Genomic DNA, 12,081 nt, shown 5'->3' with positions numbered 1-12,081 from the left:
GAAGCACTTTATAGAAAAAATACAAATATCTAATAATTATATGAATGATGCTCAACCTCAAACACAATTAAAGAAAGGCAAAATAAAACGTCATTTTTAAAGTCAGATTTCTAAGGATAAAAAGCTTGAACATGCCAGGTGCATTGGTGCATGCCTGTCATTCCAGTGGCTCTTGAGGCTAATGCAGGAGGATCATGAGTTCAAGCACTAGGAATGTGGCTCAGAGGTTAAGTGCCCCTCAGTTCAATCCCTAGTACCAAAAAAAAAAAAAAAAGGTTTGAACGTACACTCAAGGCATTCTCTAACATTACAATTATATATGTATATGTAATACATACATATATGTATATGGATACAGATATCATCAACAGAAATAATTTGGCAATATCTCTCATTAGAAATGTATAGGGTGGATACACTCACAAACATATGTAAACATTTATTGTCATGAATGTTGTGGCACTGTAAGAGCAATAAGACAAAAACACTTAGATGACTATCAAGAGAAAACTTGCTGTTTACTTCCATACAATATGTTCCTATACAGACACAAAAGAAGGTGCAGTGTGGACAGATAGATTAATAGACTGATAGATAAAGATAGAAATTTGGCAAAACGTCCACCCTGAAGAATTTTGTGTATAGCATGTTTGCACTTCTGTTTTCAAAAATAAGTCGAGGCAAGGAGAAGTTGCAAAAGAAAATAACATAGATATAAAATTTCATCAAAATTATGAATTTTTTTGTTTCAAGAGACATCATGAAGAAAGTGGAAAAACACCCCAACACCCCATGCAGTGGGAGACAATAATATACGTAATAAGGAACTTCTATCCAGAATAAAGAACTCTTATAACCTGATAATAAAAACACAACAAAATTTAAAATTGGTGAAGGAGCTTGTTTTAGTCAGTTTTTTTCTGCTGTGACCAAAGGACCTAATAAGAATAAATTTAGAGGAGAAAAAGTTTATTTGGGGGCTCACAGTTTCAGAGGTCTTAGTCCTTAGACGGCCAACTCCATTCCTTAGGCATGAGGGTGGGCAAGTATGGCAGAGGAAACCAGCTGGGAACATGGTTCCAGGAAGCAGAGAGAAGGAAAGAAAGAGAGCTCCGCTAAAATATATACCCCAAATGCATGCCCCCAGGGCCCCAACTCCTCCAGGAGTACCCTACCTACCTACAGTTATGTTAATCCATATCAGAATATTAATTCACTGATTAGGTTAAGGGTCTTATAACCAAATCCATTTGATATATAAAGTGTTTTGCATTAACTCATGGGAGAATTTAGGGGACACCTCATAGCTAAAACATAACAGATCTGAATAGACATTTTTCCAAGGAAGATATACCAATCAATGGCCAATAAGCACATGAAAAGATGTTCAATATGAAAACCACAGTGAGGTATTTTTTCCATTAAGATGGCTAAAATAAAAGTCAGATAATAGCAAGCATTGTTCTTATTAGGTCCTTAGTGAAGATGTGAAGAATTGGAACATTCATATAACATTGATGAACCTGTGAAATCACTCAGTAGTATTGGGTAGAAGTTTGGTAGTTCCTCAAAATGTTAAACTCAGAGTTTGAAAGATGACCCATCAGTTTCATGCTTATATACTCAATAGAATTAAAAGTAGATGTTCATACAAGACATGTACATGAATTTTATAGGAACAGTATTAATAATGCCCCAAAAGTGAAATCAACTGATGAATTGATTAAAAAAAAAAAGCGTGGCATAGTAGTAGTTCTCCTTATCCATGAGGGATTCATCCCATGGCCTGCAGCGGATAACTGAAACTGCAGATAGTACTGAATTCTGTATGTACTATGCTTTTTTCCTATGCATACATACCTATGATATTTACATTTACTTACATTTTCTTTACAAATTAGGCACAGTAAGAAATTGACAATAATAACTAATAACTAAATAGAACAATTATAACAATGTGCTGTAATTAAACATCTGTGTGAATGTGGTCTCTCTTTCTCCATCTCCCAAATATCTTATTTCACTGTACTCACCCTTCTTGGGATGCCGTGAGATGATACAATGCCTATGTGATGATGTGAAATGAGGTGCATTGTGGCATAGTGTTAGGCTGTTGTTGACCTGTTGACACAACGTCAGGAGAATCTTCTGACTCAGGTGGTCCAGGTTCATTAAGCATTGAAGATGTTGATGGTTAGAAGTACTTTATAGTGTCTCTTTGGCATATATAAGTTGACAGTCTCAATTACTATTCTAGCAGTTCAGGGCTATTATTAAGTAAATAATAACTATGTGTATTCTTCTGTAACATTCTATTTTCTATTTAACATCATATTTCAAAACTTATTTTTTACTTTTTTTGGAGGTGGGAAGTTAGTGGTGATTGAATCCAGGGGCAATTTACCACTGAGCTACAGCCCTAGTCATTTTTATTTTTTATTTTGATACAGACTCTTGCCAAGTTGCGGAAGCTGTCCTCAAACCCATGATCCTCCTCCTGCCTCAGCCTCAGAGTGGCTGGGAATACAGATGTGCTTCATGGCTCCTGGCTATTTTTAAAAATTCTCTACAACATTCCAGTGTAAAATAATTTGTTTATCTACTTTACATTTCATCAATATTTGAGATATTGGAGTCAATTTAAGACTTATCTTTTGATTGTTTTCTTATATATACTTTTATGGAATTTTATAATAAATTTGTAGGAATACGTTATATATTTTGCATTGTCAACCACTGCCAATTTTTAAAAATGTTATTATATGTCTCATACCTTTATTTATTTATTTTTATGTGGTGCTGAGTATCTAACCCCGTGCCTCACACATGCTAGGCAAGTGCTCTAAAACTGAGCTATAACTGTAGCCCCAACTCTTGCCAATTTTATGTAAGCAAATAACTTTCCCTAGTTTTTTGCTTATCTTCACTCTTTGATGCTAGAGTTTTTTAACTCAGCAAAATTATAAACATTTTATATTTTGAGATAATTGTACAGTTATGGATACTATGAAGGTTTGATGAAGAGTTCTTAATTTTAATAAGTCAAGTTTGTAATCTTTCCTTTTGTGGTCAGTACTTTTTTGGGTCTTATTGAGAAATTCTTCCCTCAAGTAATATCATGAATTCTATCTTTTAAATTTTCTTCTATATTGTTTATAATTTTCCCTTATATGTTAAAGTCTTTAATCTACCTGATCATTGTTATTATTTTGTTTTAGTACGATGTGAGGGGTCAAGTTTCATAGTTTTCTTTCTCCCTTTCTCTTCTTCCTATTCCTCTTCCTTTTCTTCTTCTTTTCCTCCTTTTTCATGTTCTTTCTTATTCTCAATTTGCCTAGAGCCAATTATGTTAAAGTTCTTTCTTTATCCACTTATCCTCAGTGCTGTCACTCTGTCACTGATCAAACGTGTGGGTCTTTTCTGAGGCTTGTAATCAAGTATTTCTTTCTTCTTAATAATTTTTTTATCTGTTTGTTGCTAGTGTATAGAAATGCAATTGACTTTTTTCTAATGATTTCTGATAACCTTGTTAATATTAATAATTTATCTGTGGATTATTTTATGTTTTGTTACTGAGTTTTCTTTCTTTAAAATTTTGGGACATTTTATTTCATTTTCTTGCTAAATTGCAATAGCTAGAGCCTTCAAAGCAATGTTGAAAACAGTGCTATTAATGGACATCTTTTTTTCTTCGTGATTTCAAAAGGAATATTTCTAATGTTTTCACTATTAAGTAGGATTCTTGCTGTGTTTTATGCTTGCATATTTGTGTACAGATTCATTTCATAAAGTTAAAGAAGTTCCTTCCTATTCCTATTTTACTAAGAGCTTTTTACCAAGAATGGTTTCTTAATGTAATAAAATACTTTTTTGACATTTATTGTGATGATAATAGACTTTATATAGATAGTCCAATATTAAACAAAAGTCACCTTAATTATACATTCTAGGGTCTTGTTTGCTAATATATCATTTAGGGTTGATTCCTTGGTTAAGAGGGTGATCCAGACTATAATTTACTTTTTCTTCTGTGTTCTTTTATCTGAATTTGGTATCACTCTCCTACTGTTTTCATAAAAGAAGGTGGGAAGCATTCCTCCTTTTGATACTTTCTAAAAATATATACATATATGATTAAAATATCATGTTCCTTAAATGTATTGTAAAATTTATAAGGTTTTCTTGGGCCTAGTGCCTCCCTGAAATTTCCTTAATGTGTTTCTGTAGAATGTTATTAAAAATAGAGGAAAGAAATCCCAGTTCACCCACAAAGGAATGATCATTGGTTTGACAGCTGTCCCAAAGTGCAGCAATGGAAAACATAAGATACCAGGATGGCATCTTCCATATGCTGGGAAGAAAGAACTCAAATATTAAATTCTTTATCTCAGTGAATACCTTTTAAGAAGAGGGGAACAGAAAAAAATATTTCAAATGAGTAAATTCTAATAGAAATTACTATCAAGAGGCAATATTTGAAAAAAAAATAATGGCTGATCATTTTCATGTATTATTGAAAGATGCATATTTTCTGATTCAGAAGCCAAAAGCCTGTAAGAAAGGTAAATAAAAATCAGTACATGAGGGCAGGGGTTGTAGCTCAGTGGTGGAACACTTGCCTAGCATATGTGAGGCATTGGGTTCAATTCTCAGCACCACATATAAGTAAATAAAAATAAAATTTTATCAACAATTATTAAATAAAAAAATCAATATGCATCTTCTTCATTCTATCCAATCCTTCTGGGTCCTAAAATAAAACATACATAAGGTCTTCTCACTTTATCCTCCATATTGCTTAGGATTTTTTTTTAGCTGTTTCATCTTCTTATCTTTCTGTATTCTATGCTGTGGATTTGTTTTGTTTGTGGCATGTGAATTGAACCCAGGATCACTCCTGCTGAGTTTCATCTCCTTTTTATTTGTTATTTTGAGAGAGGGTCTTGCTAAGTTACTGAGGCTGGCCTTGAACTTGTGACACTCCTTCCTCAGCCTCCCAAGTAGCCAGGATTACAAACACATGCCACTGCACCTGGCTATTTTGTTATTATTTTAGATCTATTTTATAGTTCTTTCTTTCTTCTCCTAGGTATAATTTACCATTTTACACATACTTGAGTTTTTCAGTATTAATTATTTATATGTATATGAGTGTGTGTGTGTGTGTGTGTGTGTATTTTTAAGTACTTTTACTTGGTTCCTTTCTAAATCTAATTGGCAGACTCCTTTCAAATGTCTTTTGGGGATGCCAAAGGTGTAACTCAGTGGTATGGCATTGGCTTAGTATGTGTGAAGACTTGGTGCTGATTCTCAGCCTCCCACCCTCAAAAAAATAGTTGCTTCTCTACCTTTTTTTTTTATTTCGATTTCTCTTTACTATTTTTTAAAGTATATTATATAGTTATTTGTATTCTATTTCTGATCATTTCAGTAGCTTCAATCTTTGCATATCTCTTCTTAAAGTTGCTAGTTTGGAACTTTGTGGTCCATATAATATGGTAGAGTTCAGGGCTATGATAAGGAAATCTCAGGGAAGATGTATTTTTTCCCTTCTATATAGATCCAAAGACAAAACACAAATATGGCCACACTTTCATATTATGCAGTGGGGTTTTCCCTAGTTTACTCAGCCAGTATGTTCCTGCTTGCAGATCTTAGTTCTATGCAAAACTTTCCTCTATCTAATGTCTCATGCAGATTTTCTTCTTGTTCCTAGTAGAGTTGGCTTACTAAAAACTAAGTTTTGTCCACAAGCAGATAATCCAAGGGCAAATCCATCTCCAGTTCTCTCTTACTTCCATAAATTCATACTTCTTTATTGTTTCTGGCCTTAACTCAGTCATGTATGAAAAATATTTATCTATAAGATTTTATCCAATGGGAGGAAAAAAAAGATTTTATCCAGAATTTTTGAAGAATTGTTTCAGGAAGGGGGTTACGAGCCCTGAGTACTGGATAGTCAGAAGTAGAAATCCTTTTTGTTAAATTTTCAGATAAGAATCAAGCACTTGGGCTGGGTATGTGGCTAAAGCGGTAGCGCGCTTGCCTGGCATGCGTGCGGTCCAGGTTCGGTCCTCAGCACCACATACAAACAAAGATGTTGTGTCCGCCGAAAACTAAAAAATAAATATTAAAAAAAAAATTCTCTCTCTCTCTTTAAAAAGAAAAAAAAAAGAATCAAGCACTTGCCTTTTTCTACATTAATTCCAGTAGACATGAGTCAACTTCTCTCATGTTCTGTCCCTGAGCTCCACTCCTTTCCTGAAATACCTGGTTAGCATGTTTCTGCAGCTCAGGAAGCATCTCCGGAGGCAGAGTGGGGAGGAGAAAAGGAAAGAGAATGCTGTATATTGGTACCCCTCCTGGCAGATTTCCCTATTCTTAATGAGTACATGGCTTGGTGCTACTATCATTTGGTTTGTTATGAGAGAGAAGCATACATAGTAATAATGCTCATGAAAGGAAGTCTCACTTTCTGATGTCTCTAGCCTTCTCATATATAGGCTGGAAAGGGAGGTGGCTGCAAAACTAAGTATAGCACATCTCTTTAGACCAAAGGAATACTCACTTTGTTCACCTATAGTTCTCAGCTTTGGGGTCTACTTAAAAAATTATTTAACATCCTATTTAATAGATACTATATACACATTTACATGTCAATGTGTATATAGCCAATTTCTAAAAGGCTAAACACAAAACAGATCATTGTAGCTACTTCTGGGAAATGGGAATCATGGGTTTGAGGTAAAAAAGCTGCTGTTTTCACCTCTCTTTCTATACTGTTTTTTTTTTACCATGAATATATTTCAAATATATTATTTATGTTGTCTTGAAAAGACATGGTTTTAAAAAATTGTTTGCAAAGAAATGGGTCAGATTGATTGAGAACATGTGGCAAGGAAGGAAGCAAAAGAGATTTCATTTTTATACATGTTTTATTTATAAAATTTCATTTAATAGACATTAGTAAGTGGCCACTTACTAGTGGGCTAAGCCGAGGAATATAACTATAAATAAAACCCACAAAGTTAACTTGTAGGAAATATACAAACACAAATAATCCACCAAGACATTAAAAATGGAGAAATTGTGATGGGATAGTGGATTTCAAATTAGAAAATATGTCTGTTTCTGCAGGGGAAATTCTACTCCACTGGTAAATCTCCTACATCATACAGTTGGTAAAGAGTACTTTCTACAATGAAAGGAAAATCTGGCATAGATTTTCTGTGATAAGTGAAATACAATTGTAAAGTCCTTCTTCATATATGGTAGCCTAGTCCCTTCTTATCTGTAGAGGATAGAGGAATGTCTGAAACCTCAGATACTACTGAACCACATGTATACTATGGTTTTTCCTATATAAATATACTTATGATAAGTTTGATTTATAAATAACCTTAAAAAGATTAAGAACAATAATAAACTAGAATACATGTACAAATGTATGGTATAAAAATTATTTAAAACTCATCAAATATTTTTTTCTGGAATTTTCCATATAATATTTCTGGATTGTGATTGACTGCCATTAACTGAAACCTCAGAAAGCAAAACCAAGGATAAAAAGGATGACTGTATGTGCCTTGCAGATGTCAATATTTGCTTTGTATTCTACACATGAATAATTTCATCCAATACTCTCTATATTAATGGTTTCATTCAACCACATGTCATTGCTCTTTGTGATTACATTGTTACTAAGTGACATTTACTTTGTTATTTATAAACTTGCTCTCCTCATCCCCAAATCTGCTCTTTTGCCTCTATACTGACCTCTGTTAAAAACAGGAATAGATAATGTCATCAATTCTTTCCTGACCTTGGATTTCCACCTGCACCTGGATGCTGACCAAGGAGAAGAACATGAATATTGTATCAGTCCATTTTCAGTTGCTAATGACCCAAAACCACAGACTGGGTACATTTTGAAGAAAAGAGATTTATTTCGGCTCTTGGTTCTAACTAGGGACTGCATCTGGTGATAGCCTTCTTATTGACAGAGTACTGGAGTCCCAATGTAGCACAGAACATCACATGGGGAGAGACAGGAAGCCCATGTGTATGTGTGTGCATGTATGCACATGTGTGCACTTTCTGATAAAGCCACTAGGACTCAATCATGGGAGCTCCACACTGATGACCTTTTCTAAACTTAATCACCTCCCAAGTCCCACCTCTAACACTACAGTCAGATAAGTATCCACAGTCAGTACCTCACAACAGTGAATAGACTCCAGCCTGAATTCTGAAGGGGACAAACCAGATTTAAACCATAGCAGAGCTCAAGCTAAATATCATCAAAAGGCAGCCCAAGGTGAGAGAGTTCAGCCAGTCATCTGGCAAATATGTCTTGAATGTCACTATCTTAGTTTGCACCCATAACAAAATATCATAGGCCAGGTGGCTTAAAAAAACAAATTATTTCTCACAGTTTTGGAGGAAGGCAAGCCTAATATCAGCGTGTTAACCTATTCGATTCCTCGAGAAAGGCCTCTTTTCCTGGCTTGCAGACTGCTGCCTTCTGCCTGAGCGAGGAAGTGAGCTGGTTTCTCTTCTTCTTATAAAGCCACTAATACCATCATGAGGGTCACACCCTCATGACTTTATCTAACCCCAATTACCTACACGTAGCCCCATGTTCAATTACCATCACACTGATGGTTAGGACATCAACATAAGAATTCTGGGGAAATATAAATTGATCCATAACATTCTACCCTTAGCCCTGAAAATTCATGCTTTTCTTCTATTCAATATACATTCATTCCAACAGTCCTCCAACTCTTTATGCATTCTAGCATCAACTCCAAAGTTCACAAAGTCCAAAGTCGCCTTTAAATGTCACTTATATCAGGTATGCATGAGACTCAAGGCATGATTCTTCCTGAAGCAAAATTTGTCTCTAGCTGTGAAACTATGAACTCAAGAACTTCTGTGCTTCCAAAATACCACGGTTAGACCAGCATAGGATAGACATTCCCACTCTAAAAATTCAGACAATTCTCAAAAGGAAGAAATTAGAAAGAAGAAAAGCTGGTGTGTTCCAAGTATGTCTAAGACGTAGCGAGGCATATTAGATCTTAAATCTCAAAAACACCCTATTTTACTGCATAATCATCACCACTGCATCATTGTTGCACCCTGTTTTCTCAGCCACCAAATTGGTTTATAACCTGTCATCATTACATGGTATGATTCTGTTTGGCACACCGATTAGAAGGCAAGCAGAGCAGCACTGTATTCACCAGTGGCATATGGAATGTGCATTTGTCTTGTGCACTGCGATTCAGAAGGCTAGAATTCATGCAAGCACAACCTTAGTGTATTTCCAAAGGCCAATTTGCATGCTTTGTTTAGAGCACTGTGGTGCTCATAGGAAACACATCTTACATGAGTGGCGCTGAAGATGACATGTCAGATAACCAAACCAATGAATCTTTAGTAATGTAGAATCTTTAGACACAGAAGATTAAATTTATGAAGGCCAAACTTTGCAACACTGAAATAAATTTTCCCAAGTGTAATATTTCGACTATAATTCACAAATCAGTAACAATTGAGTTAGCTTCACATAATGGTCACATCCCACATTTTTGCAAAAAATAAATAAATAAATAAATTGGCATAAAATATGTGACAATTATTCAGTAAAATGAGTAATGATCTTTTGCTTGATGCTCTTCCCTCTGAACTACTCAGATGGCAGAGTCAACCCCCTGGGTTTAGGTGGGCATCCTGTCCCCACAGGTTCAGGCAGAAGTCATTTGGGCTATTCAAATTGAGGCAGTGTCCCTAATGATCTCGGAACCACTTTGGGGACATTTTCCCATCCTTCTTCCTGAAGAATAGGGTATATTTGCGGCTATTTAGTTCGATCATCCTACCTTATCTTCTTTCCTTCCTATTTAGTTTAATTTTGCAGTGCTTCTCCTTGATAATACTGTAAAGTATTTATTAAGTGATAGTCCAGCTATATTCATGGTATTTTCTTCAGAACATGCTTTACTATGTTATGGATAGGCTGAGAATTTTCTAAATTTTCAAGTTCTACTTCCCTTTTACTTAACAACTGCATCTTCAATTCATTTCTCTCCTTTTGCACTTTAGAATAATCTGTCAGGAGGAACCAAATTACTCCTTTAAAACTTTGCTTATAAATCTTCTAATCTTAATATCCTATTGTATTGCTAGCAACTTCTACTTTCTGTAAAACATTAGAATGTAATTCTGCCAAGTTTTTTGCCACTTTATAACAAGGATTCCTTTTCCCCCAGTTTCCAATAACCTGTTCTTCATCTGTCTGAGACCTCACCAGAATTACCTTTAACATATTTTTAAATGCACCTCAAACTCTTCTATCCTGAACCCATTACCCAGTTCCAAAGCCACTTCTGCACACAAATATTACAGCAAATATTTCATACAAATATTACTTCTCAGTACAAAAATTTATCCTAGTCTGCTTGGGCTGTTGTAACAAATGCCATCTCCTGATGCCACACTCTGAAGATAGCAGCAGAGACCTGATGCACATGGGCTGGGCACTGTCATTCTCATCTTTGCTTATACCTCAGACTTGTGAAATATAGTTGAAGGGGGAAAGCCCCAAGCCCCAACCTGTCAAGACATGACACCTACCAGTAACACAAAACAAAACAACGTGGTGTTTAGATGAAGGGAATTAAAGTAATTAGAAAATGTTATTATTGGTGCATGATGTTACTAAATGAAAGCGTCAAATACAAGTTAATGAATAGTATACAGAGCTGTAAGAAGCAATTAAAAATAATAATGCATCGTCATTCATGTTAGCCCTCTTTTCTTTGTAAACTCATAGTTTTATTTATATTAAATGTATTTATCATCTCAACTTGCTCTGTGTCTAAAGTCTCAGTCCAGAATATGATAGATATTTAATGTGATGAAATTTTCCAACTCTTTTTGTATATAATCCTGAGCTGTTTCACAAATTTTAAACAAGTTGGGTCAAAAGAAAACTCATGTGCACAGCTATATACCTTGTATGCGAAATAAAATGTGCTGCCCCTGAACTGGTTCAGGTGTGTTCCCTGAAGAACAGTTAGTGTCTCCTCAAATCACATTTATATTAGTTAATATTTGAACTTGAAGGACGTACCATTCATTTATCTTTTGGTGCAGTTGATGTCTATGGATAGCATCTACTTTGTGTCATTGCAGTATGGCAGGCCTTAGGCACAAAGTAATGAACCAGACACGAGGGCCATATCTTGCCAGAGGTTATACTCAGGTGAGTGGAGCTTACAGCCAAATAGGAAACAATGTGTTTAGCAGACATGTATTTGATAAAGAATAGGGATTATGAAAGTAACCTGGGTACAAGCAAGTTTGAACAGGAAGCTTAAAATGAGAAGAGGGAAATTTTGCAAAAGACAAGAAATTTCAGGTGAAGATGACAAATAGAGGGTCTTACAAACATAAGTATCAAATTTTTTTTTTGCTTTAATCTTGGAATTATGCTTTTCTGTGGAATGCGTATCAGTTTAACAAAACTAGTAAAGAATTGACTTAGGGAAGTTCTATTTTTGAGAAATGTATATAGCACAAGATACTATTAGTATTTTGATTTTATACATTCACTAAATAAAGTTTTTTAAACTACTCAGCTAAATATTTCCAAAATCTTCATGACGTGAAAATAATTTCCAGATAATTTGATAGCTACTCTGTTATTCAGACACTGGTATGGGTGATTTGAAGAAAGGGTAGGTAGGCATCAGGCACTCCTTCAGAAGAGGATACAATAGTTTTTACAATTACTTGAAGTTTGAGTTCAGGGTTCTTTTTGATTTATGTCTTAAAAATATAAAAATTTCTCTCTTTATATTTTAGTATTAAAAAGCAAAATATAAAGGCACTTTCAAGATTTTATTACCTTTTTATGTTCTTTCTAAAATTCTAACATATTTTAATAGAATATTTCTCACACATAATTTTGCATGGTTTACAATATTAGCACCAGTGACCTTTGGACCTTAAAAAAATAATACCAGCATTGCCTTTCTCTCTCTCTCTCTCTCTCTCTCTCTCTCTCTCTCT

Source organism: Marmota marmota, unplaced genomic scaffold (genome assembly GCF_001458135.2).
Source record: "Marmota marmota marmota unplaced genomic scaffold, marMar, whole genome shotgun sequence".
NCBI lineage: Eukaryota > Metazoa > Chordata > Mammalia > Rodentia > Sciuridae > Marmota > Marmota marmota.
Note: the sequence above shows the minus strand (reverse complement) of the source record.